This window comes from Acartia tonsa, chromosome 10 (genome assembly GCF_053477335.1).
Source record: "Acartia tonsa isolate MP-2025a chromosome 10, ASM5347733v1, whole genome shotgun sequence".
Classification (NCBI taxonomy): Eukaryota; Metazoa; Arthropoda; class Copepoda; order Calanoida; family Acartiidae; genus Acartia; species Acartia tonsa.
This window is the reverse complement of record NC_137269.1, coordinates 11919219-11946617: the sequence shown is the minus strand read 5'-3', so window position 1 is coordinate 11946617 and position 27399 is coordinate 11919219. Positions and strand designations below refer to the sequence as shown.

Here is a 27399-nt window from a genome sequence, read left to right as displayed (position 1 = left end):
TTTACTTGGATTGACATTTATTTTCTATAAATACTGGGAACCATTAAGTTGGTTTAATAGATTGGAATTTTTATGCAGTGTACTATTAGACGTGTTTTAGAGGCTTCGCTCAACTATTTTAATCTCATAAAAAGTTAAGGATAAAGATAAAAGAAAATAATTTATTCAAGTTGGTTATTCTAATAACTACATAGTAAAAATAATCATACCTCTATATTCACTTCAATTATCAACTTCTATTTACAACTTTATTCTGGAGACTCTAGATATTGTCTAATGTCTTATCCCTATGCTTTTACAAGCCAAAATCTTCCCCTTTATGTTAATATGTAGTAGTGTTACTTTAAAATTAAACATTTTCTTCATTAGTCAAATTTTGGTAAAGATTTAGATTTTTTGATGGTTGAACTGCATAAAAATCTTGTAATAATATTACTTACTTAAATAGGTTATCCTATATCTATTTTGGGTATAAATAAACATTAAGTTAGGTAAAGCTTGTTCCCGTATCGTTTCGAAACAAATTATTATCCGTTGGATTAGAACCGGTTCTCAGCCATACTAAAATATTATGTCTAGCAACGTATTATATCCAGTTTTCTACGATTAAAACTAGTTTTTTAGCCCGTGTCTTCAGCATCTCGGGACTAAAAAAACTGGTTTTAACCTTATAATTGAACATTTTTATATCTGCAGAAAGCTGTTTATAATACGATACGATAAATAACTATTACGTCATTCCATTAATAATTTACATAAAAGCACAGATATTGTTATTATTTAAAGAAGCTTTTAAAATATATTTGTAAATTTTACAAAAACACCTGAGAAAGGTATTTCAACCCTCCAAAATTGAACTAACTTACTTTTGTAAGGACAGGGAGGGAATAAATATATTCTACTGAAGGGATATCTTACCTGAGGGATAATTTTACCTTACTTACTTTTTTCAAGCAACAAGTTGTAGGGGAAAAATGTAATTTGATTCTGAACACAAATGAGTTGAATTTGTCAATTATTGACTTTTTAAAGCATTTATTATGCTAACATAAGGATGAAATTATAATTAATTGAAATTTTTTATCTTTAAAATATTTTAAAAACAATTTTGGATTGTAAAAAGCTGGTTTATTAATAAAACATGAAAAATCTACCAAAATCGCTTTCCCTTTCACTTCCGGGTTCAATAGCTTTAGAAGTCAGCTGTCAGGCAGTAGGGAGGGGAGGTAGGGGTAGCTGTCAGGCAGTCTCTGGAGGGGCTGGGGCAGAGAAGAGAGAGGGGTAGGGTGACAGCTTATAAGAACAGCTTGAAGTAACGGTCTATGAACTCTTGAAGTTTGTAATATATAGATGGATATATGTATGAATGGAGAAAAAAAGCTGTTGCACTTTTCTGAAATGATTAAAAAAGATTATTTTTCCATTAGCCAAAGTTGCTAGCAGGTTGCAAGGTGGGTTAATTTTATGTGTATTAAGTTTATGATTTTGTAAAAGCAAATAATAAATAACTTTACTTCTTATCTGATTTAGATTAAACAAGTTTCAACGTGACAAAATTTAGCATAATATCATCTAAGTTTTAAACAAACTAGCTTAGAAACAAATCTATTTTCCATAATTTTATCCTATTATATAAAGTAGTAGGGTTTTTTGTCTGAAGCTTAAGATCTAAATTATTACTGATCTGATTTAGTTTTCTCTTTGGGAAAGCCTTACTTAGGTCCTGGAGTTTTTTAGGCTGTTTCGTTTTTAAATTTTTTCTTGTAATGGTTTTAGGCTTTTTTATGCCCATTATATAACCGTTTGAATACAGATCCCGTAAATTACAGGGGCGCAACCGGTAGTATTTTAAAATGTAAGTATCAAAAACATTTCTCAATTGAATCATCTCTTAAAGAAAATCAACATGAGGAATAATTGTATGTTTATTTATTGCACTTAAAAGTCTAAGGATAATTAGAGTGCAATGTTAATATTTTAGAATTAGAAATGATGATTATAATTACTTACTATCAAATTGGTCTGATACTGTATGTTACTACTAGCGGCTACGCCACTAGAAGTCCATACTACTAATTTAGTTTTAAAAAGAATAAACAAATAAATGTATTTTTTGGAGATGCCATTATTTTCCAGGAGTGATTTCTATTTGGGGGGTGATTGTACCCTCCCCAATAATAATTTTAAACCTCCCCAGTGCCAGTAATAGATGCTACATTGTACGTTATCGGTTCAGCGGTTACAGAGATCCTTTGGTACACACAGACGGACAGACACACAAAGGAAGATATCCTGTTACTTTAACATAAGGATTAGCTTACTTATTCAGTAGATATCATCTTTATACCCCAACGAAATTCTAAATCAGCTGTTTGCTTACAACTCTATATAAGAAAACAGTTCGTTCGCCCCTAGCATCTAAGGGAGGAGGCCAAAAAGTAGCCTCAAACCACCCAAAAACGCATTCGTACTAGCATTTTCTGAGATCCTTAGCTTCAGACATAAAAAAAACCGTACTACTCTATTATATAGGATGTGTTAAAACTTTGGATTAAGCCGGTTAGCAGCAAACATAAATAAAGCTTGCACATTTAGGAGTTGCAAAAACACAGTTTCTCAAATTGCATTTATAATCTATCATACACACACACACACACACACACACACACACACACACAATATATACATATATATAGATATATAAACAGCATGAAAACTAAGTTCAATGAACTCCCTTCTTTCTAAACATGGAAATAAAAAAAAACAGGATTGAACACTTTTTTCTACCAAGAATAATAATATCCAAAGTTGTTTAATCTGCAGCGCGCAATTTAGAAGCGCTGCATTTACTGTTATTTTAAAGAATATTTAATAATCTTAAACTAAAGTACATTTTTAAAAATTATTGGTTTCTGTACAGAGAATTAAAAATCATTGTTTTTAATGTAAGTTGTAGACAAAATATTTAGAAATTGTTTGATAAAAATGTCTGATTTGAAGAAAAAATTTGGCAGGCTGTTGAATTCTATTCTAGATAATCTATAAGAGTCAAGCATTTTTTTGATATTTAATTAGGTTCATAGGAAGCGCAGCGTTTACAAAATAATCTAGAAATAGATTTATGAATGTAGTGTCAATAAATCACAAAATATGGCGTTTTTCCTATCTGTGTTGACTTAGGACAGGCGGTTAGTTATAGAGTAGCTCCTCTACGAAAATTGCCTCAATAAAGCTTCCTTAAAAAGCTTTATCAACATAGCAGATTAAGATTTCTTGTAAAATCAAAATATCGATTTTAAACTGATATAAAAAATACCTATTTTGTAATGGATGTATTAAAAGTAAAAAAAATGTTTGGATCTACTGCAGTTCACGGTAAAATATTGCTGGTAAGCAATATTTCCAAAAATCTACGAATTTAAAGGCTGCTAGCTGCCTAACGGCTGAACGTACAGTTTATACCCGCACACCATTTTAAACGGAATAGCCAAGATCCAATGATGCACAGGGAAAGATGCACTGAAGAAAAAACGCGTAAAAACGCATTTCTCTGCACTGCGAGATAATTATGCATTATTGATTTAAAGCTATTCCAGATTATTTGTAGGCCTTCTTATGCCGCTTAAAATAGTGTGCGGGCATGATCTGTACGTTTAGCCGTTTGGCAGCTAGCAGCCTTTAAAATTCATAAATTTTTGGAAATACTGCTTACCAGCAATATTTTACCGCGAACTGTAGTAGATCCAAATGTTTCCTTGGAAAATACATTGGTCTTTACAAGCCCATATTTTTGGTGCTAAAAGCAGACATTAATATTTGTTTGATTGACAAGCAAATTTTTTTTATAATTTGATATTTCAAAAATTCTTTGCTTTCTTTTATTTAAACTAACTAAACAAACGTTTGTAGTCCTTTATCCTATTATATAAGTAATAAGTTTTTTTTGTCTATAGGTAAAGATCTAAAAAACTGCCGGTACGAATTTGTTTTGCTTTTGAGGAAAGCTTTACAAATGTTTTTTGATGGTTTTAGGCTTCTTTCCTAAATTCCAATGCCCTCTCCTAGAGACTAGGAACGAAGCAACTAGTTTCATAGCAAGTTAATAATAATTCGTATTAAAACACTTGTCCACGGATAGTAAAATGAATATGTAAAAGATTTATAAATTTTGTTGGTTCCCAGGGCCAATAAAACAGGGTTCAATTTTATGATTTTCATTTAATTTTTGTGGAAAATTGTCTGTAATAAATTACAATTCATGACTTTTCAGTATGGGTTTATAGTGGGAAAAAATTTCTTTGTTTAGTTTATTTTTTTTTAATTTGTAAAATTTTATACAATAAAGTATATAATTAATTGTTATATCATTTTTTTCCCCTACCTTAGACTCAAGTTTGAGATAATTATGACACTTGCCCCGCCCTGTAAAACCACTCCCCCACGCCCCCTCCTCAAGCCCCCCTGCAGCTTTTGGAGGAAGTTTTTGAAGGACATTCCAAAGTACAATATAACCAGGGATCTTAGGGGATAAGACATTGTTGAATAAATTGATATACATCCCCAATGATGAAAATCAAGATCACTCCTTATGTAGATTAAAATTATTGGTTGAAAAGTGTGGACACTACCAGTTTGCAACTAATCAATCAATATCCAGCAATAGTAACCCAAGTTTTTGGGCCTAAGAATATCTTGGTTATGAAACTTTGGGTATTATAGTTTAATTTAGAGTCCAATGTCTCCTCCCTTCTTAAATATATCTGAATACCTCTTTTTATTTAGGGGATGGGCAAATGGGGGGGGGGGGGTGTAAACTCCACTAGGGGGTTAAAAAAAAAGGTTGTAAAAGCAAGGTTATTCACAATTAATTGTTTTGTAGTCATTTTTAGGACCGTTTTAGAAGAATCCTTTATACCGTTACTAGTGACTACGCCCTTAGCATCTAGGAGGGCTTAGGGGAATGAGAAAAATAGCTTAAAACCATCACAGGACTTACGTGAAGCCAACCTAAAACAGAGACCCAATAGGTTCAGCAATTATTGAGATCTTAAGCATTTGACAAGAAAATACTACTTTAAATAATAACCGTTATTTGTGATGATTTTTCCTTTTGGTTAGGTTCTATAAAGGTCCCAAAGGGCTACTGTTCAGAAAGATTAGGACCCAGAAAAATGTCAGAAAATAATTTTTTTTTTTTTTTGGGGGGGGGGGGAGTTTCAAAACGCTGAAATTCTATAAACTTTTTTATTTATGAAATAAAGTATTATAGATTTTCATATAATTTAAGTTTATTGATATTTCTTCTAGGGGATTTCCAACTTGGTATTTACATATTTTTTATTACGGAATACATTCAACTATTTATCCTAAAAAATTAAACCTTTTTATAATATGTAAAAACATATTTATCAAATAGAATATTTATGAATTTAGTTAAACATAAAAAGATTTAAAATTCTGAACAGTACATTTTTTTATAATCATAAAAATGCATTGGGCGAACATTTTGATTCTTTGAATCAGAAAAAAAAGAAACTTTGAGCGGTGTAAAAGTTATTGACCCCAAAAATGCGTACGGGTTTAAGAACCTCTGAAATGCGTAACTATTACCCCCTTCCCCCGTTATCCTATCCTTCCTTAATAGTTTTACAATTTGAAAAGTTAGTTACCCCTTGTTTTACAGAAATTTTGACCCGACACGTTAGACTGAAACAGCTTAAATACCAAACAATTTTGTACTGTCACGTCTTTTTCCTGTTACTATTCTACACCGGCACGGCGTATGAATCTGCCTTGCAACGGAGAAATAGCGAGCATTCACCCGATGAGCCCCTCTAAGGGGCACCGGGCTCAACTACTCACTCCCTACCTCACCTCTCTTTTTTAATCTCCCACGCCTCTTTTAGACTTTCTTTACATGTTCGGTCAATAACCCACAGTGAGAGAGATAGATAGTGAGAGAGAGAGAGCAAAGTTGACGCATCTTCTCTCTCTCTCTCCGGTCATTCACCCCGAGTGCTTCCCTTTTTTTCTCACCCCTTTCTCCTCTTCTTTACCTACCTCAGGGTATAAACTACTACATAGTATAAACTGCTTAAACTATAACTCTTCGTGAATTTTAACATTTTGTTTTCTTCAAAGAGAATAAGAATTATTTTGAAGATTCCTAGAAATGATAAGAGAAAGATAGTAGTCTTAAAAATAAGCAAAATTTAATATACATACTCAAAAACAAAAACTAAATTTTAAGTTTTTAAATTTTTCTAATGGCTTCGCCACTAGCCGCCTAATATGAAATAGACTCATATATAGCTTTCCTTTAAGAAGAATTAATTCAGAAATATTTTGCTCAGATTTTACTATTTGAGGTGGGAGAGGTGGAAATTCGACGCCCCACAAAACCCCACCACTTTAAATTTTAGTTTAAGAAAAAATAAAATAAAAATTTAGAGGAAGGGGAGTCATATTTTTCTAATGGCGATACCCCCCTCCCGCTCCAGGACCTATGATAAACTTCACTGTAAATAGATAACCATATCGGTTCAGCGGTCAGTGAGATCCTACTTTTGGTCAAAGATCTTTCAGTACAGACAGACACACACACACATAAACAGATAGACATCCTGTTACTTTTATAGAAGGATAAATAAATTTACACATAACCAATGAAAAATTATGATAAAACACATAAATTTAAAATCTATTTTCGTATTCTAATTAAAAATAGTTTTAATCTCACTAATGAAAAGGAAAAATAAATATTAACAAGGATGACAACATCCATAATTAGCGAAGCACAAAAAATCGTCGATTGGAATACGTAGATTAAAAAGGTTTTTACTAAAATCAAGAATAGATTTATTGGATAAAATAAACATAAAACCTTGTTTTATTTTGCATGATGACGATGGTCAAAGTAAATTATATTAAAGATGCTCATAACAATGGGAAAAGTTATTTTGATACAGATATCCCATAAAAGTGCATCAAAATATACAAAGATATGGGGAAATATGTAAAACATATAAAAATAGCCAAAAACCTGATAAAAGGCAGTCTGGCCGTCATGGTTGTTTTATTAAAACGACAAAAAAATTAATTTTTAAATCCTTAACTTAAAAAATTTGGAAAATCAGACAATATACACTGAAGATATGGAAAAAAAAGTGTTAAATATATAAAAATAGCCTAAAACCTGCTAAAAAGGCAGTCTGGCCGTCATGGTTATTTTGTTTAAAAGACGGGAAATTTAATTTTGATGTATATAACTGAAAAATTTTGAAAATCGGACTATAAACACTGAAGATATGGAGAAAAATGTTAAATATATAAAAAAACAGCCTAAAACCTGCTAAAAGGCAGTCTGGCTGTCATGGTTGTTTTCTTTAAAAGACGGAAAATTTAATTTTGATATCTATAACTGAAAAAATTTTGGAAATTGGACCATAAACACTGAAGATATGGAGAAAAATGTGAAAAATATAAAAATAGCCTAAAACCTGCTGAAAAGGCAGTCTGGCCTTCATGGTTGTTTCTTTAAACGACGGGAAATTTAATTTTGATATCTGTAACTGAAAAAATTTTGAAAATCGGACCATAAACACTGAAGATATGGAGAAAAATGTGAAAAATATAAAAATAGCCTAAAACCTGCTAAAAATCGGTCCGAACGCCAATGATGTTTTATAGTCAATTGTGCTCCTTAATGATGGGAATGTTGTCAAAAAATTTCAGCATTCTATCTTTTATAGGAGCTGAGTAAATCCCATTTCCCCCATAGCGTTACGGACTGACGGACTGACGGACGGACGGACAAAGTGAATTATAGAGTAGCTTCGCTACTAAAAATAAAATTCATAAAATTAATTAAACACAAATCTATAATACAAAGTAGAACGATGTCTGTCTGTCCGTCTGTCCCTTAAGATCTCGGTAACCACTGAACCGATCAGATACTGCTCTTTAGGGATAATACTTACTGGTCCTGTGGTGGTTTTAGGCTTTTTTCTTGGGGGGTGGGACACCCCCAACCCCCCAAAAAACAAAAATCCCCCCACCAATTTTTTTAAAATTATTTAAAATAGTGATGGAGTGGGGGCAAAAAAGGTAAAAAAAGATGTAATTATACCTCTTGGGGCAAAGCCCCTAGATGCTAGGGGCGAAACCGCTAGTATTAATTAAAGTGTTAGCAATATTTTTTTATATCATTAAAACATTTATTTATTATTTAAAACCTTGATTCTTTTAAATTAGAATATTAAGAAATATGTCAAATTTTGTATTTTTGGAACTTTGGAAGCTCAATTTCTAGGTAATTGCTTATCTGATAATTTTGTGCTTTTTGGCTGGTTTAAGGCTATTTTCAGATTGCTTATTAACTTTATAATGTTCAGTGTAGTATAAGAATTTTTTGCTAGAGCTTTTTATTTTGTTGAAGCTTTTTAAAGGTCATTATGTGGCTTTACCCTCGAGGCTAGGGTCGAATCAGTTATTTAACTTTAAAATATCTTAATAAATGTCTTAGAAATTTTAAAGATTTTTAAAGTATTTTTTTTCTCTATTGCCAAATTTTTCAAATGTACTTTGAAATAAAAGGAAGTTATAGGGCCTTTCATGGTAATATACATAGATATATCTATCTATGTATTTTTAGTGATCACCAAAGTACAAATCTTTGAAAACCCCCGCTGAAGTTATCATATTTGTTATAACATTTTGGCACAAAAAAGAGATTTAAAACAATTAGATTATTAAATTCAAAAATTTTACAATTCTTGATTCATTTTATATATTAAATTTTTTTTAATGAAAAAAATTGCAAAAATTAAGGAAGTTTTTTTATATATTTTTTCTTGTGTCTGTCTGTGTAAGTTTGCGCGCGTTTGATTTGTGTGTGTATTGGTGTATGTGTGTGTGTGTTTGTGTGCGCTACAGAGGTGAATGACCTGAGCTTACCACCTTAAACACATGTGTGTACTGTTCCTAGAGGGAGAGGGGGGGGGGGGGGGTGTAGATAGCTAGAGAGAGAAAAAAAACAAGGAAGAAAACATTCTTATGCAGTAAATATAACAATTTCATAATCTTAAATACAAAGTAGAAAGGTGTCTGTTTGTCTGTCTGTCAGAAGCTTAAGATCTCGGTATCAGCTTAACCAATTGGGTTCTACTTTTCAAAGAATATGTCTACTGGTTCTGTGGTGGTTTTAGGCTATTTGCGTTAGGGGTGGGACAAAACCCCCCAATTTTTTTCTGCCAATTTGTTAAAAAGATTTCACAATAAATTAAGATATTGTTCTGGAATATCAGGCCAGAAAGTCACATTTTAGACAGATATCTTTAATATCAGCTAAGAAAATCATGTTATTTCATACAATTATAAATTTACCATTGCGTTGTAAGACAAATGGTAATTGTATGTTATAATAAATTTAATTCATACATATGAACATATATCTAAAATAACAGCCAAGAAAATCATAGATAATGGCATATTTAATATTATAGAATAGCTTCTCAAATAACATATAACATTTCTTGACAATTATATTTTTATGAATGATTATAATTATGATAATTATTCGCATATGTAATTAAATATAAGGCCTTACTTAATTGCTCTGTCCTAGATTATGTAGCAAATTGTAATTAACATATTATTTTTAATATTGAGAAATAAGTTTTTTTGTCTTGTCTTACAATTCACTTTCGAGGTCTACTACCATGAAATGGCTATGGCTGTGATATCCTTTTTCCTTTCAAAATTTCTTGATAAATCATATCCACAAGTAGTGCAGCAATAACAAGCTAACAATAAAGACATAAGGTGTTATATTAGCTTAAAATTTCTTTTCTCTCTCTTGGGATGGTTTAAAGCTATTTTCTTTTTATCTAGCTCTCCAATTACAGGGCTTATAGACGCTAGGGACATAGTCACTAGTCTTTTTTTTATTAAAAGTAGTAAGGTATTTTGTCTCAAAATTTGGTGGTCCAAATTTGCTGTGTTTTTAAGGGAAGCTTTAATAATGTCATTAAGTGGTTTTAGGCCATTTTCTTGTCCTCAACTTTCCTTTCCTATAAGCTAAGGGTGAAGCAACTAGTAATATACAACTAAAAAAGTAGATTTTAGCAGTTTTTGTCAAGATTTATTTTTGTCTGCTATTTTCATATAAAACATTATAAAAATTCGGATATATATCAATTCTTTGTACTTTATTTGAATTAATTATCATACAATATATTAATAATTCATAGGGAATAACAATTATGCAGGATAATGTTTATTTTGAAGCTGTTTTACCCTTCAACAGTGCGCCAGCCATGCCTTTAAAGTATTTGGATCAAGTATGAAATATAGAGAATATTTTTTTTTCACTTTAAATCGGTCTTTTTCGCGCCTTTACTTCTTTTAGCTCCTTCGCTATTACTGATTAATTATAAATCTATGTTAATGACACTATTATTTACCAAAGTAGCCTGTTCAACCAGCCATTTTAAGTCTCTATAAGCTGCTGATTCTTTGTATTTGTGACTTGATGCAAGTATTTTGATACAACAATATTATATCCTATAGTTCATCGAACTTTATATTTCAAAGTAAAAGAAGGGGTGTGTAATATTTCAGGAAATCTAGAGATTGGAAAAACAAGAAAAAATCTACTATTTATGAAAAGAAAAACCTCTAGGTCTCTGTAATAATATAGCCTTAAGCTACCACAGGGCCGGTATTAAGCTTCTCTGAATTGCACAAACCAATGGGTCCAGCCCTTTCAGAGATCTTTTGCTTCAGACACGCAAATACCTTACTACTTTGTACTATTTGGCTATGCTCTTAGCTTCTAGGGCTGTAGCTTCAAATGACACTTTGAATTTATAATATATTCAATGCATGTCAATAGTTTTTCAGTCTTAACCTTTTTTTATTTAATAAAATATTACTCTTTATAACTTTTAAACTGGATGTGTACATGTATAATAATGTAAATAAAGTATAGCTTAAATATTGAATGGAATAATGTTACAAGTTTCGAAAACATTGCCTAGCTTTAAATAAATAATTTCATTGGAATTTGTTTGAGGCAAAACAATATGTTTTACTGTAGCTTATGTTTTACAAATAATCATGTAAAAAAAGGGAAAATTGTTTTGTTTTAAGCTTTTTAAAACAAAAATATATTGAATATTTTTGGTAAATATAATTTTATTTATCAGAATTTGTCTTGTTGACTTTTATTGGCTTAATAAAGATTTATTAATTAGTTTAATAGTTATGTTTCTAAAGAAGGTATTTTATATTTTTTCTATGTTTTTAAATTTAATATGCTTATTTAATGATAGTGAATTCATTTGACTGTAAATAAAGCTGGTATCCAAAGTTTTTAGTAGTCTTTGGCTTAATGTTTTGAGTAACCTTATTAGATCTTGATTTGTTGCTTTTAACTGCCAGTGTTCAAACTTTTCAACTTTTTATTATATAAGGGGTAATTTTGTTTATCATCATGGGGATCAATTTATGTCATGACCAGTGGCATGCACAGAGTTTTGCCACCATCTGCAAATTTTTTGTAAATATTTCTAAACTGTTAAAATTTGGTTCCATATAATATGACTAAAACTTAAATCTATCTTATCTTAGCAACTAATATTATCAAATGATAATTTATAAAAATTTGAATTAATATAATTTTATTACTAAATTGCCTGACAGATAAAGAATAATTTTGTGGTTTTTGCCATCAAATATTATAAACGTGTGTAGTTATCAGGAAAATTTTCATTTAATACTGTTTTTCCTACATGAAATTCTTAAACACAACCAATTAGAAATCAAGGAAAAACTGTTCTTTTGAAAAATTTACAGAAACTGACTTTTGTAAATAATATCATTCTTGTTATTTTTATCATTTAAATTTTTAAACTTAGAAAACTATTTTTATTTTAATGAACTGAATTATTTGATTATTTTCCTCTTTATTAATTTAATCCATTATTATATTTTTTAATTTAAATGATTACATAATAAGAAAATAAAAAAAATATTTTGGTATCTATTTTTACTTATAAAGTAAAGGAGTAAAGAGATAGATAAAGAGTGATAAAGTGAGATGGGGAGAGAGAAAAAGAGAGAAGAGAGAAAGAAAAAGAGATAGAAAAAGAGAGAAGAGAGTGAGTAAAAGTTCAACGAACTTTCCTATACTTCTGTCATGCAAAAAAACCTTTTTTTGCCTTTCTCCCCCCAGTCTCCGATAATAATGACGTCAAAATTAATTAATTTCTCATTTTATTTCTTATATTTAATACCTAAACAAAATTAATATAACATACATGTTATTATTATTTTGTAAAGTTGTTATTAAATGTTATATATTGAGTATTATAGTTGTATAGTAGTAAGAATTGGTGATAGAAGAATGTAATGTTGTATGAGGTCAATGCCCTCTCAGAACCCCTCCCCCACCTCCCTCTACACAGCTCCCCTCTATCTTCCCTAGAAGCAGAGAAACTGTCCCTTCCCTTTCTCCGTAGTTTCCCATTCGGTTTACCCCTTTCCCACGTCCCGTGTTAGGATTTCACAGGCCTTCTTTCGATGTGAAATCATTTCCGCAAAATGTATCGTGTTTTCAAATTATTAGAACCGAAAATTAAAACCGAACAGCTCAAACTTTCTAGATTTTTATCACCATTAATTAATCTAGCATCAAGGTGAAGAAGGGCACTCAAATATATAGCCTTAAACCATCTCAAACTTCAACCATTTCCTCCAGATCTAAGTGAAGCTTCACTAAAACTTCGTATTATATCGGTTAGCGAGATCTTAACTGACAAATAAACATTAACTTTATATGATAGGAAGGTGTATTTTGTCGAATAAAAAGACTTTATACAAAGAAAAATAAGGGGAAGTTATTGCACACCCCCTTCTTTCTATGCACTTCCTCTATCTTTCCTTTTTCTTTAAGCCTCTCCCCCCTTTCATATACCCTTCTTTAATACATTACAGTGTTTCTATATAAAAGTCTTAAATAATAAAGTAGCTGGATGTATTACTGTATGTTTATAGTAAGATCTCTGAAGCGGCCGCATTAAATAATAAATCTTAGGGGCGAAGTAACAAGCAAGCAAATTCTATTTATAATCTTATCTTATTTAAGAATTTGTTTCTAAGCTACTTTATCTACATTGGCAAGTTATGAAAAACATTCAGCAAGTGAGTGAACTCAACACACACACACACACACACACACACACACACATACAGGCTTTCCCGAACTAAACTATCAGCTGATTATCAATGTGTGTGTGTGCGTGTGTGTGCGCGTGTGCGTGTGTGTGTGTGGGTTCTATGCACTCGGAAACAAAAATACACGAAAAAAAGGCTTATAAAGTCAAATAAGAGTTGCTGCACCCTTTAATACATAACATAACTCTTTTTTGTAGATGCATGTGTTTTAAGATATATTCTTTACATGGGGGCGTGCAGAAGGGGGATTAAACCCCTTTTAATAAGATGGGTATTCAACCCATCCCACCCTCAACTTATGTGTACCTGAAGTAACTACAAACAGTTAAGTAATAATGTCGATTGATTCCAAATATTTCATTTTTCAACCAGAACAAAAAACTATTTGATTTCGTTCTTATAATAAGGGTGTGGACATTGGGCTGTTTTTTTTTTACAAAAGTCCTCAAAGTTTTATACTGATGTTTTCTAATTTGTCGGCTTCACAACTTTGGGGACTTTATTGTTTTCTGATGAATGGTTCATTAAGTTGAGTGTCCAAACGTTTCAATCACTAATTGTAATCTACAGAAAGGGTAATTTTGTTAATCATTGGGGTATGAAGATCATTTTATCGACCATTGTCTTATTCCTTTATATACCTGCTAATATTCAATTGTCTTCCATTAACCTCCCCCTGATACCACGACATAAAGCATTTAAAAATGATTTTCTTTTAAAATAAAACTTGTTTTAAACATAACATTCATTCAAATAAAAAATGCAAAGATTTATGCTTCTATATATATTTAAATAAGTGACATAATTATACAAATTTCATCAAGAAAAAAAAACAACGTTAATTTTATTATCAGTGCGCGAAGCGTGCAGAATATTTTTTACAAGTAGGGCAAATATAGGAATATTTAACTTTTCGGACAATATCAGTGTATAATCCCTCAAATTTTTGTCAACTTTATTAGAATAATCATACTAAAATCACCTTCATAAGGCATTTTTGAAGATTTTCTTAAAAGCTTAACTCAAAATTGCAAGCTATTTTCTAAAACTGGAATAGAAGTAGAAAAAGTACCTTACCTACTACTGTATATTAAAAGTATTCGTTACTTATTGCATATATATACTAAATATCTATTACAAATATGAATATTTATGGGTAGTATAAGTCAGTGAACACCAAAACTTAATGATGTGGAGCCTTTCAAGCAGTAGAAAAGAATCACACAGTTTTAGAAGCTAAAACATATAATATACTTGTATTTATAGCATTTTATGGGGAAAATACATATTCATATCTTTAAATGGATATATTAATTATTGGATCTTACACCAGATTTTCATGTTCTCCAATTAAAACAAAATCCCCATCCACCCTTATTTCTCCATCCCTCTTTTACCTACTGGATGAACGAACTGACCAATGAGTGGGTTCCATGTTAGCAACCTAAATCAAAGGCAATTTTTTTCACGTATATTCTACATCCTTTTATCTTAACGCTTATAGCTAAGGAATAAGACAATGGATAGTAAATTTATGTACACCTACATTTATGATAAACAAATCTTTCAGTAGACTCCATTGTTGGATGATTTTGGCCACTGTCAGTTTGTACCAACCTATCATTATGCAATAAAAATGCATAGATTTTTATGACAACGAATGAGATAACGTGCCTATATAACTTTAGGTACTATTATAATTTATAGTCCAATGGGAATGTCCCCACCATAACTAAATAATAGTTCTTATAAGTTAATAACTTTTAAAAGTAACAAGAATGACAACATCCATAGATATAAGAACTTTAATACAAACACAGACGGACTAACAAAGTTTATTAAAAAGTAGATGCTCATAGACGAGTCAAAAACTGATTAAAATTATAAAAACTTGATTTTTGTTTTGTAATATAGCGTTGCCAAAGGGCCTTAAAACAAGACGTCTACCGAAATTAGATTGTTTCAAAATCAGGATTTAAAAAAAAACAATGTTTTTTCTTTTCTAAATATTCTATTATCTTTATTAATAGCATTAATTTAGAAAAAATCCTAATAATACTTTTATTTTATTGAAATGTGAAGGTAGAAAAGTGCCTTTCAGTTTTGTTATGTATAGTTATTTTTTAACTATACAATGTCACTATATAAATGAATTTGGAATGGTTTTTTTTTCAAAATTGATGTAATTTATTTAAAAGGGTCTCATTTAGTTTTTGATTTAAAAATTAATTCTTAAAATTAAAATTTCATAAATATTTCATTATTTTCAAGGATTTTTAAAACCCTCTAATTGTATATATCTGATATTATGTAGATTTCTCAAAACCACTGACTCTAAAAATAACATTTTAAAGTGGTGTAAGTTCTTACGAAACTGCATTCAAAACTTGAACTTCTTTCCTAGTGTATAAAGCATCCAACGACTAGACAGTGTTTCGCCCTTTTAGGGCTCATCAGTACGGCTCAATTAATCAGAGTTAAAGAAAGATTTTTTTGAGAGGGTTTACACATCCTACAAACAGAAATCGCCCCTAGAGAAAATGCCACCCCTCCCCCCCAAAAATAATTTTTTAAATTTTTCTTTGAGGACCCCATCCCCTTCCCTCACTTTAATTGCCCCTAGAGGCCTTTAGGTGCGTAGCTGCTAGTATTAATGAAAACAGATATATTTTGCCTCTAGATGATAAGATGCAAAAGGAATAAACTTGCCGTTTACGAGATCTTACACCTACATACATACAAAAATCCTGCTACTTTAGCATATAGAATTGGCTAGATTGTACGAAATAAAAATTAGAAAGCCGTATTGACTTGGTTAGGCAAATATATAAACAGGCCTTTTACAACTCACACTTATACAAAAATAGATGTAGTAGATCTAGATGGTCATTCTGGCCCCATAATCCGAAGAAGGCGAAACTTTTTTTTATATTTATATACGATTCATTACAATAATACGAGCGATGAAATTTTTAGATGATATATTTTACCGAAAGCTAACTTCCTAAGAGGATCAACTATTCAAAGATGTCTTATTTTATTTGTTCTATAATATGCTTCACATTAATGTAGGAAGACGTGATATAATTTAAGTAAAACTTTTTTATAATAAATACGTCCTATTGGCTTATTTAGAGGAGTGTGCATCTAAATTATATGTATTTATACACAAAACGGTATAATTCATTTTCATAGACAATCCACATAACATAAGATTGGAAAATAAAGGGTTTACTTGATGAAGATGTTAAATATACAAACTTTTGATGCTAGGTTTCGAACTCTTTACTTAGTGATGCACAAATTTCGAATTTGTAGATTACCAAAATGTTATCTAATTTTACATTTGAGTAATCCTATTATTAAAGTAGTAAGTTTTTTTTGTCTGTAGCTTAAGTTTTCGATAACTACTGAACTGAGCCTCATACAGGTCTTTAGATGGTTTTAGGCTATTTTCCTACTTTCCTTACTCCTTCGAATAGAACAGAATAATAAGAGTAAAGCTTTATAGTACACGCATTGCGCTTTGTAAAAGGAACAAATATATAAATTTTTTATAAAAAAAAAGATAAATATTCAAAATCATTTTTATTTCTCAATGAAAAATATATAATTGAACTGTAAAAAACAAACTTATTTTAATTAAAATTAATTCATGTTTAATTTGAAATATATTGTATAAAAAACAGGTATTTAAAATATGAATAATTCATTAATAAAAAAATGTTTGAGTTCATCGACCTCTGTTTAAGATTAATAAGAACCTTTTTTATGTTTTTTTTAGTAGCGCTGCTACTACAGCAAAAGGACATTTAATAGTCTGATATTAGTCTGTATCTTCCTTGTTTATTTGCGGATTTTAATAATCCTACAAAATCTTATGCTCAAAATAGTAAAGCTTTATATGATAATAGCTTTCGCCCCTAGCCCCTAGAGGTATGATTACATCTTCTATTATCTACCCAGCCGAAAAAAATGCGAATAGATCGCAAATTTTCGCGAATAAATGGCAAATTCGTAAAAAAAATTGGGGGGATTTTTTTTTTGGGGGGGGGGGGGTTAAGGGTGTCCGACCCCCCAAGAAAATAGCCTAAAACCACCACAGGACCATTAGGTATATTCCCTGAAGAAAAGAATCCGATCGGTGTAGTGGTTACTGAGATCTTAAGGGACGGACAGACGGACGAACGGACAGACATCATTCTACTTTGTATTATAGATGTCATATCAATATTAAATATGCCTACTACTAAAGAAATAAAGAGAGGGCTAACCATGTTGATAGCTTGATATTGCTTTGTTATTTGTGGACATAATTGTCAATGTAAGAGTTTTAGTCGACATATTTTATGTCAACAAGTTGTCACTATGTTCAGCAGGGTGTAGAACTAGTGGGAGGAGGAAATGAATCAATGTTTACAATGAGTTATTTCAATATTTTCTTTTAACATATTTCCAGAATTTTAAACAATTGTTTTTTTTGCCCTACAAAACTAGGTGATGATTGTAAAATAATCATAAAACACTTTGTTTTGTATCTTTAAAAGCGAAGCTTTTCTATAATTAGGGTCGGTATGTACGTTCGTCCGTCCATCCTGTAGTTAAGCAGTTTTTCAACAAGATTACTTAAACAATTTTTTTGAGTTTAATTTGACTTTAAATTTTCAAGAAGATAGAAATTTTCAACTTATTTTTTTAATTTCTCTATATTATAAAGTTGATTTTAATTATTAATTTAGAATACTTTGTGGTTAATTATTTCTTGTTAGTTTACACATCAAGGCTTTGTTATTAATAAGTCAGGCAACTCTATACATTACTCAATTATTTCTAGTTAGTTTACACATCAAGGCTTTGTTATTAATAAGTCAGGCAACTCTATACATTACTCAATTATTTCTAGTTAGTTTACACATCAAGGCTTTGTTATTATTAAGTCAGAGAACTCTATACTTTACTCAATTATTTCTGGTTAGTTTACACATCAAGGCTTTGTTATTAATAAGTCAGGCAACTCTATACATTACTCAATTATTTCTAGTTAGTTTACACATCAAGGCTTTGTTATTAATAAGTCAGGCAACTCTATACTTTACACAATTATTTTTAGTTAGTTTACACATCAAGGCTTTGTTATTGATAAGTCAGAGAACTCTATACTTTACTCAATTATTTCTGGTTAGTTTACACATCAAGGCTTTGTTATTATTAAGTCAGGCAACTCTATACTTTACTCAATTATTTCTGGTTAGTTTACACATCAAGGCTTTGTTATTGATAAGTCAGACTACTCTATACTTCACTCAATTATTTCTAGTTAGTTTACACATCAAGGCTTTGTTATTGATAAGCCAGACTTCTCTATACATTACTCAATTATTTCTAGTTAGTTTACACATCAAGGCTTTGTTATTAATAAGCCAGACTACTCTATACTTTACTCAATTATTTCTAGTTAGTTTACACATCAAGGCTTTGTTATTAATAAGTCAGGCAACTCTATACTTTACTCAATTATTTCTAGTTTGTTTGGTTATGTGAATCTTTACTCATATCTGACTTTATCTTAAATATAAACAGAGAAAATAAGATTCTTCTAGAAGTTTTAACTGAATCACAGCTAAGTTGATTATGATAAGAAATTTCAAACATCTAACTTATATAGCAATCGAGAAAATCTTATTACATTTCTTTTTATGTATATTAGTAGCTTCGCTACTGAATGATACAATATGATACTTGTTCGAATGATATATCAAGCTTTCAGAAAATACTCCTATAGGCAATACCCAGGGAGGAAGGGAAGATTAGACAACAAATAATTACACTGGTACCTAATTTTTCAATAACATAATCCTTATTCGTTAGCTCAATAACTTCTTTTCGTTTGATAAAACTTAATTGGTTGGTTTATGCTAGCAGTGTCCAAACTTTTCAACCTTTAATTTTTAACTACAGAAGCATAATTTTGTTTATCATTAATGTGAATGTGTACAATTATCGTTCATTGCCTTATCCCTTAATATCCCTGATAATACCAGAGTTTGTTAACCTTCCTATGTTTTTCTTACAAAAAAAGGATACTTATTTTTTTCTTCTGAGTTTTGATATTGTACAGCATAGTTTAGTAATGATAAAAAATATTTTCTCGTATTCATTCGAATCTTGTGAATAAGAACCGGTTCTCATCCATACGAAAAAACTATGTCTAGCATCGTATGATATCCAGCTTTCTACGAATATAAAAATGTACAATCATAAGATTAAAACCAGTTTTTATTAAGTCGGTGCCTTTGGCACCTCAGGGCTAAAAAAAACTGGTTTTAATCTTATAATTGTACATTCTATATTCGCGGAAAGCTGTTTATAATACGATGCGAGAAATAACTAATCTTGTTTCATATAGTCATTTGTCTGTAAGTAACAGAATATCCAATTGTCTGTATGTCATTCTGTTTGTATTTCTGTCTGTCTTTCTGTATGTCTTTCTGTCTGTCCTTCTGTATGTCTTTCTGTCTGTCTTTCTGTCTGTCTTTCTGTTATTCTTTCTGTCTGTCTTTCTGTCTGTATTTCTGTTTGTCTTTCTGTTTGTCTTTCTGTTTGTCTTTCTATCTGTCTTGTTGTTCATAGTCATTTGTCTGTAAGTAAGAATATCCAATTGTCTGTATGTTTTTCTGTTTGTCTTTCTGTTTGTCTTTCTGTCTGTCTTTCTGTCTGTATTTCTGTATGTCTTTCTGTTTGTCTTTCTATCTATCTTTCTGTTTGTCTTTCTATCTGTCTTTCTGTTTGTCATTCTGTCTGTCTTTCTGTATGTCTTTCTGTTTGTCTTTCTATCTATCTTTCTGTTTGTCTTTCCATCTGTCTTTCTGTTTGTCATTCTGTCTGTCTTTCTGTCTGTCTTTCTGTTTGTATTTCTGTCTGTCTTTCTGTCTGTCTTTCTGTTTGTATTTCTGTCTGTCTTTCTGTCTGTCTTTCTGTTTGTCTTTCTGTCTGTCTTTGTGTCTGTCTTTCTGCATGTCTTTCTGTATGTCTTTCTATCTGTCTATCTGTTGTTCATAGTCATTTGTCTGTAAGTAACAGAATATCCAACTGTCTATCTGTGTTTGTGTCTTCTTTCTATCTGTCTTTCTGTTTTCTTTTTTTCTGTTTCTATATCTGTCTTTCTGTCTTTCTATCTATCTATCTTTTTTGTATGTCTGTCTTTCTATCTCTCTTTCTTTCTGTATTTTTGTATATTTAGTAGGATAGTTTATAATTGGGCCCAGGCAGGTTTTAGACTCTTTGTTGCATAGGGATACGTTACCCCTTCCTACAAGGAAAAATCAAAGGCTTTCCCTTTAAGATTTAATTTTTCATGTTTTGAAATGGTAAACCTACCATGTTTTGTATATCTTGAATTTCTTAATCCCCATAATTAAGGCTTATTTTCTAAGAAATTATTAAGTATTTTTGGTTTTTGAATAGAAAACAAGATTTTGCCTACCAATTTACTGCATGCTTAATATATGATTTTATTCATATACAGTTTTTGGTATTCTTAATTTAAAACAAAATAATTCATAAAGTCTTTCCAGTATTGCATCGAAACCATTTAATATCCACTGGATTAGAACCGGTTCTCAGCTATACTAAAAAATCATGTATAGCATCGTATTACAGACAATTTTCCACTAATATTAAAGTAAAAACCATAAAATTAATATCTAGAAATACATTTGAACATATTCTGTAAGACATTGTTAATCTTAAAAAATGTACATATTTTAGGATTAAATTCCATTTTTTTTGTAAAAAGGGCAACGCACTTTTTGTGTTAGATAAGCAGAGAAAATCTAGCCAAAATCTTTCTTTATCTAAAATACACAGTAGGAGAAATTTTATATCATACAACAACTTGTTTTATTTTTCTTTTATTTTTATGTAGGAGTTAATACATTTAGTTTATTAAACTTTTTGGCATCTAAAATAATATTTTAATCTTCATAAAAAAAAAATCAACGCCCCTAGACTACCAATCCAAAATCAGAACCATTAAAAACATCCCAATATAACAGTTTGTGGAGAAGATTAAATTATCTTTTATTGACCTATCCCGATTTCAAAATTATTTGAAATTAAACAAATTAAAACAAGAATGACTACATCCATAAAATCGAAGCTCTGAAACAGTAGATCAAATTAATATTTAACACTTGTAGAGTGTCAGAACTGAATAATCAGAATATACATGTATGAAAGTAGAATCAAAATTGTAAATAAACTAGTTAAAAAACTGCTTAAATAAGGATATTGATTAAGGACATACTTACATTTTAGAACTTGATTATAGATATAAAAATTAGACCCTAATCAGACCCTAATTATAGAAAAGCTTAAAATAAAATTTAAATATTAAAAGGTGTGTAACTAAAACTGTAAAGTTTGAATATAAATATAAAATGCATTTGTCTAGTTGTTGAAATGTCTACAGATGCGTCTATTTTCAATCCTTCCAGAGTTCCTTTACCTCTCACCAACTCTCTCTCTATCTTGCATTTTGGAAATGCATTGCATTTACGTTACAGCAAAAAATATAATTAGCAACAATAAGAGTTTATTTTTTTTACTGTTTTGTCAAATACCTTGTTTTTTTTTCTAGCGGTTGCGCTCCTTGCATCTAGTGGATTACATTCGAAGGGGTAGGAAGGTGGAGAACTATAGCCTTAAACCATCCCAAGACTTAAATTTCCAAATAGTCTAAAACCATCCTGGGACCCATGTAAAGCATATCTTAAATGAAGAACTCAATCAGTTTAATAGTTATTGAATCTTAAGCTTCAGTCAAAAAAACCTCACTACTTAATATAATAGTATATGCTAAAATAACTTGATGTAGTAGTGTAGTGTGTAAATCCATTGAGATCTCAAAAACTGATGCTGGTGCTGTCAAAGAATAGTTGCTCGTTTTTTTCCAGGCCAGGTTTTAGGCTATTTTGTTGGGAAACTGGACAACTTATTAACAATTTATTTAATTTTATTCTACTTTGTAACAGATAACATTCCCTTGCAATAGAGTAGCTGCGCATCTAAAATTAAAAAAAACACCTTTTAAAGTTTTGGTGGTTTGTTGTGAACACCTTTGTAAAGAGTTACTGGTGGTGATGATTAAGTTGGTGTGTAGCATGTACCAGACGTCTATTAAGATGCACACCACCCCCAGCCCCCACCACGCAACCAACCTCATAGAGCTGCATTTTATTCCTTACAAACACCACGGATACAAGGATTTCATCTACTGAAAAAAATAATAAAAATTTTTCTTCCTATATGTATTTAGTTATATGAGCCGTAGAAACCTTTAAATAATACTTAATAAGTAAAAAAGCAAAAACTAAAAATTGTCCAATTGGGCATCCCTGTTTTAATGATTTAAGGTATAGGTGCTTAGACTCACACTCTCTCTAATTTTTTTTCATGCATTTTTCATTGAGGTGGGGGGTAGCCCTGAGTAAATTATATAATAAATGTATAAATTAAAATTTTAAAAATATGAATTTATTTAATATTTTATGTGGATTTTGTTTATGATTAACAAACAAACAAAACAGTTAGACACTTAAGCATAAATAGAATATTTGTATATAAATTTACACAATAGTTATTTATTATAAACGGTTTTAGTTTTTATCAAAAATTTCTTTTTTTCCAAAAAATTTCTTCTTTACCGTAAAATATCATTATGGTTACGAGTTAGGGAGCCATTCCCCCCTAAAAAACGATTAACTGCAATTTTTCTTAGGTTATTATCCTTATTGAATTCTTACCTTCCCTTTTCCTGTCATTATTACAAAACCCCCCCTCTTCCCATATTACCCCTTTTCTAGACAAGAAAGGCATCGCAAGCTTATAAAGTGGCTAATATATACGTGTTTTTGAACCGTGACTGCATTTTTAGTTTTACTGCAACTTGGCTAGGTTAGCAGAAACCAACTTTCAAATATCTGGGAGCATGTGCATTATTTGAGCCGCCTGTAAAATTGTTTTGCGACTATGCACTTTTGGCTTTTATAAATGGTGTGTACTCATGTCTCAAATTAATCCTTCTGTATCTGGCCAAGTTGGAGTTTAGGCATTCAATTAATAACACCAAAAAAGTTATTTGAAAATATATTTAAGTGTAGAGAATAGTTATTCATCGCATCGTATTATAGACAACTTTCCGCCATCGGTCCCTCAGGGCTAACAAAACTAAAATTAATCTTATAATCTTTATTTTACTATTCGTAGAAAATTCGATGCGACAAATGATTTTTTAGCTTATCGCAGAATTGGTTCTAATCCAGCGGATATTAATCGGTTTCGAAGGCAAACTGAAAAAATAAATCTATAGATAAATCAGACAAATTAATCTAAGTACTTCGATGTAAAAAAATGTAAGCTTTTTTTTGGATTTTGATTGAGTAGGGAAATGCTTTGGTCAATTAAATAGTACAACTTTGTACACAAATAACATCTAGCAATTCAAACAAATTGCTACATTTTGAGAACATTGGAAGGCTTATTTTACTTATGGCTGTAAGACATTTTAATTAATTGTTTACAGTTTAGAAATTTTACATTCAGTTTCTGTACATTTTCTATATTTTTGCAAGTTATTTCAGTTTTTGTACTGAAATGGATATATATAATATATATTATTACTTGGATGTTACACCAGATTTTCGTGTACTGTAATAAAGTGATATTCGCAGCGGGCTATAACAACGATACCCACTATCTAACCCACACTCTTGCCTTATACTGGATGAATGAACTGACCAATAAATATGTCAGTATTTTTGCAACCTAAATTGACTAACTTTCTTCTGTCATAATATCCACGTATATTATATATCCATTTGCACTATTTTAAGTTGGCGGGGGGGGGGGGGGGGGGAGGTCGGGATTATTGTTGATGTCTTTAGGATGAAGTAAATATATTCCTAAGAACAGATATTACAATTAACAATTAAGATGAACTTTTTTTTTCTCACACTTATGCTCATTTATTTTTGTCTATGCAAAGCTATAAATGATAAAAAACTTCCCAATACAGGAATATTTAAATCAAGTTAAGAATTATATAAATATTATATTAGGCTTGAAAACCTCTTTCTTATTGACATTTTAGCTTTTTCTGATTTTTTAATAGCATTTGAAATTTATATTTAAAAATCGCATCTCCTAGTCCCAAGTCATAAAATTTATATAATTCTATGATGATATCTAATGCTTTAAATATCTAAAAAACTAAATCACTCCTTGTTAACTTTCAGCAAAAAGCTAGCTACACGTCTCATGATCTATAGCTTGTGAATGTATGATTTTGACCAAAAACATGAAAGTACAGCTTGAAGCTGGTATACCAAATTTTTAATACTCCATATTTCTGGATAGTTCTAGTACTACACTAACAAATAGGGCTCTGCAGCCGCAAGTTAGCTGCACATAGGCCGCTAATTTAAATTTGTTAAGGAGCTTGATCTATAATACATAATCTTTCTGATAAGTAGCAGGAATAAACATAAAGACTATAGATTAAATAATTGGTTGAAATTTTAGACACACGAGTTAAGAACAAACCAAAAAAAATTAAAGAGAAGTACCCAATGTTTTTGAGCCAATGAACAGGGTTTTAAAACTTTGGGTACCAGTGTAATTTGCAGCAAATTTGAATTGCGGCTGGCGAGAGTTGGCAAAAACCATGGCTGGCCAATGACTGATAATTTAATTCTAGGAATGAAAGTATAATAAAAGCAAGGAGTAATATTCTCTTTAATTCTTATTTCATGTCTATATGTATCTTAACTCATAAAGGGATTGTAGAGTTGCCACGCTTATCAATATTTGCTTACTCTTTCAAGAAACATACTCCAATGTTTGGAATCGATTGGATTATTCTTACATGTCTATGAACAGTCATATGGACGGACAAATAAAGTTTTGATTAAATTTAGTGTTTTTATCATCTTTTATAAATCTATCTAAGAAGTACAAATAAGTATTTCGTGTTAAGAATGTCACTTTTTTTTACTTGCAAAAAAATTAACCAAAATATGTAATTTGGACTTTTTATTTTATTGTTTTATGTCTTATAAGTGATATTTGCTGACATTATTATGTTCAACATGTTGATAAAATAACAGAAAAAAGGTTGTTAAAGACAAAACAATATAAAAAACCATACTAAAACTTTTACTATCCTATACTTTTTAAGATCTGCGATGCCTTTAAGATCTTATTGTATGCATGTGGGGGGGGGGGGGGGCAATGGATATATTATTACTTGGATGTTACGCCAAATTTTAATGTTCTCTGATTAAGTAAAACTCGCAGCGGGCTAAAATAACAATATCCCCATCTACCCCATACCATCCTCTCCTATTGAATGAGCGAACTGATCAATAAATGAGTTCCATGTTACCAACTAATATTGATGACAATTTTTCCCCTGTCATAATATCCACGTACATTCTACATCCATTGGAGGGGCCCTTTTTGTCATTTAAATCACGTATTCGCTAGGAATTCTAAGATTTTCATGCTGATTTCTTCTGTGCATCTATGCACAATATAAACAAATAATTAAATACGAAACTTTCAAAACTGATGCCCTATTGTTAATTTCTTTTTATTTTTTAGTATATTTTACATTTTTATTTTTGAATGGTAGAAATGTTGAATTAGAAGTCTGTGTGGGGCTATCCTGTATCTAGTATTACCTAACCTAACCTGACTTATAGTAAAGAACAATTTTCAATTTATTTAAAAATAAAGGGAGGGGTTCAGTTTTTCTAAAGCTAAACCTTTCTAAAATGATTTCCCTATTACTTTTTAAAGCATTATTCTTTTTAGAAGTACATATAAATAATGTACATATGAAGAAATCCACCAAAGGGTATCTTCTTTAAGTTTATAATGACAATCTTTTCTGCAAATCCAACGGGAATCTGTCCTTTTCTGTATCCCCTCTCTTCCACATAACCACCGCAGCCAAGTAGCTTTCTACACATTTCTTTTTTTAACAGCGGAGCTCTTCTACATTTTTGGGTCTGTCTGTTTATCCAAAGCCTTTGTTTTAAAGTCAATATATTATTACTTGGATGCTGCATCAGATTTTTATGTACTTTAATAAAGTGAAACTCACAGGTACATAAAATAACGATAATCACCATCCACCTGGCTTCCTACTGAATGAAAGAATTGACCAAGAAATGAGGATCATTGTAGCGACTAGAATGACGACAAATTTTATCCTTGTCATTATATCCTCGTATTCTATATCCATTAGTCTCGACAACGTTAAATCACATGCCTGAAGCCAATTTAATGATCAGAAATGATAGTAAGTATATTTTTTAAAAATTTCAGTGCACCTCATGGATTACTTTTTTTCTATGTAATTTAAGTTTTGCTTTGAAGGACGTTGTCATCCTTGATTCTTTTGCATATACAACAACACTGGTGAAAATTTACAAGAATTAGATGTTTTTACAGAAATATAAAAAATAACACAAAATAGTTTTATTATTGGTTACTATAAGTTACAGTTATCATTAATACCATGTAATAATTTTAAAAAAAAAACTATTTAAAGCTATTTGGTTGTTGTTGAAGAAATTTAGTTGTTTTTGCAGAACACTTTTGTTAAGAAAGAGGATGGAAAAGTTGATAAAATATTTTTCATGCAAATAATTGTCTGCAAAAATTCCAGGGACAAGGTGGTAAGTTTTTAGATGATTCCTGTAATAATTTAGTATTATAATTATTCTATTTTGATTTGATTGACAGAACAGTGAGTCCCTTTATCTGATTTGTTTAATGGACTAAATTGTTTATTTTTGTTATCCTTTCCCTATCCCTGATTCCCTGAATATATAGAGACTGTCATGCAAATAGTCTGTCTAGAAAGTGTTGATTTTTATTCATATGGCACAGGGAAAAGGGCGGTAAAACGGTAGTATATACATAATTTATATATTGACTCTAAATCAACCAACCACTTATAGCACTATAGCCCCCAAAATAAAATTTTTCTCTAAAATCTTTGGACTAAAGAGTAAGACTTGTAAATTAAAATAAATAATACCTAAGGAAAATCAAAAAGAAGCAAATGTCGAAGTTATCAGTTGTTAATATTTGTAT

At 30.5% G+C, this 27399-nt stretch overlaps 2 protein-coding genes across 2 annotated transcripts in view; one reads left to right on the top strand and one right to left on the bottom strand.

Moving 5' to 3' along the window:
- The window catches only part of tank (EI24 domain-containing protein tank), a 228697-nt gene that overhangs the window by 123023 nt on the left and 78275 nt on the right, over window positions 1-27399 (bottom strand). The window lies entirely within an intron of this gene.
- Hr3 (nuclear hormone receptor 3 ROR-beta) overlaps window positions 1-27399 on the top strand; it is a 69163-nt gene that overhangs the window by 1336 nt on the left and 40428 nt on the right. The window lies entirely within an intron of this gene.